The following is an 8,802-nucleotide window of genomic DNA, read 5'->3' as shown; positions in this document are numbered from 1 at the left end:
ACCCTTCTTCAACTTGATGCACACCTGTACGCAAGAAAGACAATCAGCACTTCAACTCACAACGGCTCATGACAACACACTCCTGTTACCTTTCGCTTTCCAAAGAGATGATCACTCACACCACCTCTTGTAGGCAGTCTCACGAACACCATAAAACAGCCACCGGATTAAGGGAACAGCACAGGGCTCACCCACACTCCACACACTGGCACAGACCAAAAACAGCCAGGTTCGAGATCGACCCAAAGCCACCTCCACAAGAAGTCTACTCTCGTCCTCTCCTTCGCATACACAGAGTCCTCTCTTAAATGAATACAACCCTTACTGAAGGCTCTCCCAGCCTTTGACATGTACACGCTAAACCACTGCACCCCGATGACAAATTCATGACCCCACACCATTTGTACTGCCACAGGCACTCTTGCTCCATTCATACACAGACCATCTCGGAATCTACAACACCAGTGAGAAGATAGATTGTGGATGAGCCACCAAATATCTAATAACCCAAGGTTATTTTATGGATTGATATCCAACCGGAAGTTTGGCGGAGTCCAAACTTGCGTACATTCAAATGATAAAACAAAAGCGATACACGATCACATTGAGGGTGGTGCAGCACTGTACACAACAAAGCAAACGGTGACTGATGCTCCTCTCCACTCTCGTCCTCAAAGCTGTGCTCCAGCACTTATATACACAGCCAGCGATGAATCCCAAAAGCGCCATCCTCCAGGAAACCAGTCAAAAGACAAACTGCTTCCACATCTCGAAGTGAAAAACCGGTCGATACCTCGAGATCGTGCTATATCTGGAAGTAGCTAGAATTTCCCTGAACATTCGCGATCTTTCCACGGGTTATAAAAATTAAATGACAAAATTATTACTTGTAATGTTTTTACCGTACTCAACTTTTACAATGAACATCTCACCTCAAACATTACATCCATCCATCCATCCATCCATCCATTGGGACCATACTCTGTGCAGAGCATTGGTGCATGCCCAAGAAGTCTCTTTGGCTATTGGATACAATCCTGGATGGATCGCCGCTCCGACACAGGATACCAACAAGCTCGCACTCATTTTGCCGACCTCGGAAGGATGACAGGTAGAGTCAACCCCACCTGGTATTAATTCAACAGCCAAGGGGGATTTGAACTCAGGATCCTAGGATCTCAAGCCCACCATCCTAACCATTAAGCCAACCTCAAGCATAAACATTAGCGGGTCATATATAATAAACAATCACTTCCATGTCAAATCATAACTGTTACAAGCATTTCACCACACACTCATCACAATCCACCACCCAACAATCACTTCGGAAAGAATTTGTGGCAGGACGACATAATGCAAAGGGAAGATTTGGAGTGTGTAGCACATCAGAAGGATCTCGGGGTTGTTGTGGATACGGGGCTTAAACATTCAGTGCAGTGCTAGGCAGCAATCGGAAAAGCAAATAGGATTTTAGGTTGCATTCACAGGGAGATAGTATCGAGATCAAAGGAGATGGTGTTAACATAATACAGGAATTTAGTGAGGCCTCACTTTGCTTATTGTGTATAGTTTTGGCTGTCATGTCCGGGGAAGGATCTCTGGCAGCCATAGAAGCGGTTCAGTGCAGAGCTGCCAGGTTGATTCCTCGGTTGTGTAGGTTCAGAAATGGAGAGCACCTGAGGGAGAACAGGATTTTTACACTCGATAGGAGACGATAAACAGAGGATCTCATAGAAAGGTTTGAGATAATGAAGGGCAGAGATCAAATAGATGCAGGAAAGTTTGGTTTTCCAGGATGGATGGTAATAGGTGTATGGGGCATGGCTTGAGCATAAAAGAAAGAGGAGAGTTCAGACAGAGGTGAGGAAAGCGTATTACAGAGGATCATTGATGTATGGAATTGTCTTCTCAAGAGGATGGTTACACCAGGTACAGGAGATATGTTTGAAATATAATTTGACAGGTGCTTATAAACAATGGAGATAGATGGGAACATGAATATTGGGGACAGAGGGGTGCATGATACAGGGATGTAAATATAAATGCCAGGCTGAACGATTTCAGAAATGACACAGAGACTGTGATTGGATGTTTGTGATCTGTGGGAGTGTTCGCATACTGTGCTGATGGGATATCGAGATTCTCTGACTTTATAGGTGCGTCTCTTGTTCAGTGTGAACGTGTCATAATGTGTTATTCAACTCCCACCTAACTGCCCCCACCCTCCTTCCGACAGCCAAAATTTTCAAAATTGAAAACATCCCTTTCCTTCTTCTTGTCTGTCACACACCATCACCTCCCTCCACCCCTCACATGTGACACAGGTTGTAGAGCACCGCTTTGTATCAAGACCGTTTTAGTCCAACAATATGGTGCACAGGTAGCACACTTACCTTTGAGCAATGCAGTTCTGGTTTTGATTCTTGAGCCAACTCTAAACTGTTGGATTTATTCTTCGCACGATTGCTGTGCCGTCCCGCAGAGAGATCTTAAGCCGGGTGTCTCGTCTGCCATTATTAGTTGGTAATCGTTAAAGATCCCACAGTGTCTTTCACAAAGAGTGGGCGAGTTATCATCCACGCCCTTGTCAAATTATTGAACAGCTATTACAAGTACATGAGCTTGGGAAGCGATATTCATGATCGTGATGGACAATGACCCATAAATGGTCCAGTCGGGGAAAGCCAGTGATCGTTCGTCAAATAATGGAGGTTGCGATGGAAGACCTTCTGACCACCATGACCAAGCGTAACGATAAAGGAGATTGTGTCAACAAAAATGAGGGAACGTACATCTCAAAAAGTTCCACTGTTCATGACATAATCTCACAATGTACATAATCTCACATAATCTAAGAAATCTCACAATGTGCGTCACTCGCGACAGCCGGCTGTCGGGTTAGTGACCTGGAAAGCGCAAGTTTAGCCTTTTCAGAGTGGCACCGCATCACACGACATAACCGCCCGTCTCCCTGAACTCCCGCAACCCATATCACCCACACCACCAGCCCTTAACACTAATACCACAAATCCTACAGATCTCAGAGTTTTGTGATTGACCGTCCAACTGAGATCGACAGTTGCGGCGTGCAAAGTGTAAAATGCTGCTCTTTATATCCGCATCCCCTTTGTCGATTCTTCGGGAAGTTTTTTCTTTCGAAAATCCTGGCTCATGGAAGAGCGAGGTGATGTAGGGTATGAACTCTTGGGCACAATAAGAAAGGGAATGAACGAACAGGAAAAGAAGGGAGAGTGGAGGGGAAGAAACACTGCAACCTGCAAATAAGAGGGTTGAGTTCGGGAGGGTTAATGGGGTAATAAATATTGTGCGTAAGGATGGAGGTTGACACTTGACTGCTGAAGCCCTGGGAGGAAAGTGTGGTATATCACAGCCTCCGAGAGGTGGTTCCACATCCGTGAAGAACAAAACAGTTGGGGTTTGCAGTCAGCCTGGAATAAATACAAATGAAAGGAAGGAATTGTTGATCCCCTTTCCCCACCCTTATGCACGCTGAAACCTTAAATACGTCTTACCCCCACCACCAACCCTCTCGCTCTCTTTCCCCACCAACTTCTTCACTCGCACCTTTCACTCGTATCCTCACCGTTCCTACTTTGCCTCCATTTTATATTCCTAATATTTGGCTCACACCACCGAATGATTGTAAACAATCACGAAAGTTCAGGAGAGTTCCACGACCTTCAAGAAAGTTTTACAACATTGAACTATTCTTGATTAATTTTGATCTGTTGGTATACATTGACATGACTATTAAACAGCAATCTAAGAAATACAAGGGAATTGGTGAGTCTGGCAGTTTATTCAGGCAGATTGGCAGGGACTGCAAGCAGCCATATCTTTTCAATACTTGTCTCCCATATCTACTGCCTCTGATATTAACTCAGCCTGGGAATTCGACCACGAAAACCTGCTCTCTTATGTACAGATTCATCCCATCGCTTCTTCAATTATCCCACCATTCTTCCTGCCGATGGTACACTGAATCCTGTGGTGAAGCAGTTGCTCTGAAACAACTTGCCTTCGATTCCTGGAAGACAAATCTGACCAAAAGCATTCCAAAAAGCCCGCAACAGGTGTGTGTCCACCGTCAAGAGAGCCAGGAAACATCTGTTCAACCCGAAGAATTAACTTTCAAACCTGTCTCCTTCCTCTAAAACCTGGTGGCACCTTGTTAAGTCTGTGTCTGGAATATGCTCCCCTTCCATCCCTTCACTAATGACAAATGCCACCACAGCCAAATCCACTTATGAGAAGGCCGAATGCCTCAATTCTGTGTTTGCCTCCAAATCTTGTGTTCCCATGCCCTCACACTCTTGGTACACACCCTTCCCAGTTGTGTCCAACTGCTCCTGGATTCTGTGTCTTGAGCACCTGAGAAGGTGGAGAAGTTTCTGTCCACCCTAGACTCTAACTCTGCTACTGGACAGGAAGGCATCAGCTGAGGTGTCCCAAAAAACTGCTCTGCTGCTCTTGTGCATCCTCTCCCTGCCCTTTTCACTCTGTCATTTGCCCTCGGTCATCTTCATCTGCTTGGAAATCAGCCATCACTACTGCATTATATAAACCAGAATGAGAAATCAAAGATTGCATTCCCTCCAACAGACGAGTTTTGTGTGGTTTTATAGTACATATTTCAGAGATGGACTCACATTCTAATTGTACAAACTTTTGATATGTACTCACATTCTATCTGAAAATACTTTATAGATGTACTTGCAAAAAAGATAAGGTATACTACTGGCTACCATCAGTTGGCAATTGTGGCCTAAATTAGCACATTCTGTGCGGACAGACAGACAAACAAACAGGCCCAAATGCAATACCCTCTCCTTTGGCGATGGTAATAAGGTGCAAAAACGGATTCCCTGAACTACAGATCTTATCAGCTTACTACCAATCATCAGCAAGGTCATGGAATGCCATCATCACAGTTGATATGAACTCTTTTCTTTTCTTATAACAACCTCATCTCAGATCACCAATTGGGTTTCAGACCAGGTCACTCTACCTTGGACATGCTGCTTCTACTCACCCAACGATGGATGGAGACCCTCAATGTCAGACATGAGATCAGCACCATTTGGCTGCACATATCTCATGCTTTTGATACAGTCTGGTACCCTGTCTTGCTCTCCAAACTCTGCCTATGGCATCCAAGGCCAACTCCACTCTTGGATTGCTGACTTCCTCCACTCTCGTAGCCAACGAGAGGCTCTCAATGGAATCCTTTCATCTCCTCTCCATGTCAAAGTTGGAGTACCCCAAGGCAGCGTCCTGGGCCCAGTCCTATTCCTGATCTTCATAAATTATCCCTCCGACTCTCTGGAAATTCCCCTTTATCTATTTACTGATGACTCCACGCTTTGCCTTAACATCCCTCATCCTTCAGATAGGCTGCAGTCTCTTCTCTCTCTTCACACCTTGACAAAATCACAAACTGTCACTGTCAGATACGAGATCAGCACCATTTGTCTGCACATGAGATCATGTCTGGTGTTGGCTTAATGGTTAGGGTGACGGGCTTTGGATCCGAGGGTCCTGAGTTCAAATCCCGCTCAGCTGTTGAATTAGTTCCAGGTGGGGTTAACTCGACCTGTCATCCTTCCGAGGTCGGCAAAATGAGTGCCAGCATGCTGGTATACTGTGTCGGAGTGGCAGCCCATCCAGGATTGTGCCCAATAGCCAAGGAGTCTGCTTAAGCTGCACCAACGCTCTGCACAGAGTATGGTCCCATTGGATGGATGAGATCAGGGGTGTGAACAAAATGGACACAGCCTCAAAATCCCAATCACAAAAGTGGAATGAAAAACTGGAAACCCAAAAAAGGGTGGGCTTGGGGAGGATTGATGAGGGTACAAAAGATCACGGTCGTGGATGGGAGATGACCTGAGATGGCTGTGAGCAGCTGTCTTGAAACCCGGGAGGGAAGAATGAGATCGAAGAGATAAAGGAAAGACTTCTTCACTCTGAAACTGTGGCCCTCTGGTCTAATCACTATCCATTCTGCTGAAAAACTCATGTGCACATATTTTGTCTTTACCGTTTACCATCTTAAACATCTCCATGAGATATCGTAGTCACCTCCTTTCTCATGTATAAAGTCCTGTCTCCTTCAGCTGTTCTTCAGAGCTGAGTCTGGCTTGGCCTGGAATTAATCCAGCAGCTCTACGCTGAATCTTCCCCATGACAGCTATATCCCTCCTCAGATGTTGACGACCAAAACTGTGTTCAAAACTGTATTATAAAAACACAATATTCTAAATGAGGCCCTCTCTAAATTCTGACACAGTGTTAAAATCACCTCCTTTGATTTAAAATTTACCCCCCCGAGTGCCGAGTTTAACAACCTAAAAACTCTGTTTGCTTTACCTATAGCTACCTGGCACCGTGCTGCCTCCTTTAATACCCCCAGATACTTCTCCTGTGTCACATGCGCCAAACAATTCCAAAATTTAACCCTCGCTCCTTCCCTTCGGTTATCTCCGTTTGACAAAGTCGAATGGAAATGGCCGTGTGATATAAAGGACATTGTGAACGTGCAGTGTCCGGGATGATCATGTCATCGTTGGAATGGACTTTAAACGACTCTCAACCCTTCAGACGAACCCGCCAATCAATCTTCATGTCGACTTCGAAGAACCTGAAAATCAACATCGTGATATACATTTATATTTACTTAAAATACTCTCATCGGATTCCATCGTCTGCACACGGTTAGATCTCAATACCGTGCCGTGACGCAGCACGCACCTTCATACCATCAACAAAGCACCAAAATGACATCAAAGGATTTCGTCACACCGTCTGACGTCATGATGATGCGCATTATTGATGTGGGAAAGTCAACCTCCTCCTTCTTCTTATTCACTTTTCGTGGACAGCAGGTTCCCCAGGAAACTTGAGAGATAATTGTTTTTTGACCAAAATGTCAAGTTTTGAATACTTTTCCAGGGTGCGGCATACACAAGGCTTATAAATCGTCTCGTCTGTTCGTTAACTAGCAGCCTGTCTGTTCGTTAACTAGCAGCCTGTCTGTTCTGAGCGTATAAACGATGAGGTGTTCCTTAAAGACCCATTGCAAGGCTTATGAGACATCAGCTCAGGGCAGTTAAAGATCAAGAGGTCCTTTCGAGAGAGACTGAAATATGACATTGTCTCGGTGCTTCGGGCGGTATGTCTGCACCTGGGGACGATGTTGTTAACCTGGAAGAGTGGGCATTGGAGGGTTGGTAGGGGTGGGTAAAGGAGGGAGGTAGGGTTAGTGGGGGGGGAGAAGGAGGGAGGTAGGGTTAGTGGGGGGGGGGGGGGTAAAGGAGGGAGGTAGGGTTGGTGGGGGGGGGGGGTAAAGGAGGGAGGGAGGGTTAGTGGGGGGGGGGTAAAGGAGGGAGGTAGGGTTAGTGGGGGGAGAAGGAGGGAGGTTGGGTTAGTGGGGGGGGTAAAGGAGGGAGGTAGGGTTGGTGGGGGGGGGGGGTAAAGGAGGGAGGTAGGGTTAGTGGGGGTAAAGGAGGGAGGTAGGGTTGGTGGGGGGAAGGAGGGAGGTGGGGTGTGGGGGGGGGTAAAGGAGGGAGGTAGGGTTAGTGGGGGGTAAAGGAGGGAGGTAGGGTTGGTGGGGGGGGTAAAGGAGGGAGGTAGGGTTGGTGGGGGGGAAAGGAGGGAGGTGGGGTGTGGGGGGTAAAGGAGGGAGGTAGGGTTAGTGGGGGGGTAAAGTAGGGAGGTAGGGTTAGTGGGGGGTTAAAGGAGGGAGGTAGGGTTGGTGGGGGGAAGGAGGGAGGTGGGGTGTGGGGGGAAGGAGGGAGGTGGGGTGTGGGGGGGTAAAGGAGGGAGGTAGGGTTCGTGGGGGGGTAAAGGAGGGAGGTAGGGTTGGTGGGGAGGGGAGAAAGGAGGGAGGTAGGGTTAGTGGGGCGGTAAAGGAGGGAGGTAGGGTTAGTGGGGGGTAAAGGAGGGAGGTAGGGTTAGTGGGGGGTAAAGGAGGGAGGTAGGATTGGTGGGGAGGGGAGAAAGGAGAGAGGTAGGGTTGGTGGTGGGGGGAAGGAGGGAGGTGGGGTGTGGGGGGGGAAGGAGGGAGGTGGGGTTAGTGGGGGGTAAAGGAGGGAGGTAGGGTTGGTGGGGGGGGGAAGGAGGGAGGTGGGGTGTGGGGGGTAAAGGAGGGAGGTAGGGTTAGTGGGGGGTAAGGAGGGAGGTAGGGTTGGTGGGGGTAAAGGAGGGAGGTAGGGTTGGTGGGGGGGGAAAGGAGGGAGGTGGGGTGTGGGGGGGTAAAGGAGGGAGGTAGGGTTAGTGGGGGGTAAAGGAGGGAGGTAGGGTTAGTGGGGGGGTAAAGGAGGGAGGTAGGGTTAGTGGGGGGTAAAGGAGGGAGGTAGGGTTGGTGGGGGAAGGAGGGAGGTGGGGTGTGGGGGGGTAAAGGAGGGAGGTAGGGTTCGTGGGGGGTAAAGGAGGGAGGTAGGGTTGGTGGGGAGGGGAGAAAGGAGGGAGGTAGGGTTAGTGGGGGCGGTAAAGGAGGGAGGTTGGGTTAGTGGGGGGGGGGTAAAGGAGGGAGGTAGGGTTGGTGGGGAGGGGAGAAAGGAGGGAGGTAGGGTTAGTGGGGGCGGTAAAGGAGGGAGGTAGGGTTAGTGGGGGGTAAAGGAGGGAGGTAGGGTTAGTGGGGGGGTAAAGGAGGGAGGTAGGATTGGTGGGGAGGGAGAAAGGAGAGAGGTAGGGTTGGTGGTGGGGGGAAGGAGGGAGGTGGGGTGTGGGGGGGTAAAGGAGGGAGGTAGGGTTGGTGGGGAGGGGAGAAAGGAGGGAGGT

General features: G+C 48.4%; 1 protein-coding gene across 1 annotated transcript in view; it reads right to left on the bottom strand.

Annotated features, from left to right (window-relative positions):
* The window catches only part of LOC147031002 (uncharacterized), a 134,236-nt gene that overhangs the window by 51,068 nt on the left and 74,366 nt on the right, over positions 1 to 8,802 (bottom strand). Inside the window, exon 9 of the transcript XR_015056620.1 lies at positions 1,552 to 1,676. The gene's annotated coding sequence lies outside the window, so the exon portion shown is untranslated. The remainder of the gene's footprint in view (positions 1 to 1,551; positions 1,677 to 8,802) is intronic.

This window comes from Eptatretus burgeri, chromosome 3, assembly GCF_056783735.1.
Source record: "Eptatretus burgeri isolate ZD-2024b chromosome 3, Ebu_testis_v1, whole genome shotgun sequence".
Classification (NCBI taxonomy): Eukaryota; Metazoa; Chordata; class Myxini; order Myxiniformes; family Myxinidae; genus Eptatretus; species Eptatretus burgeri.
Note: the sequence above shows the minus strand (reverse complement) of the source record. Positions and strands in the feature narration are given on the sequence as shown.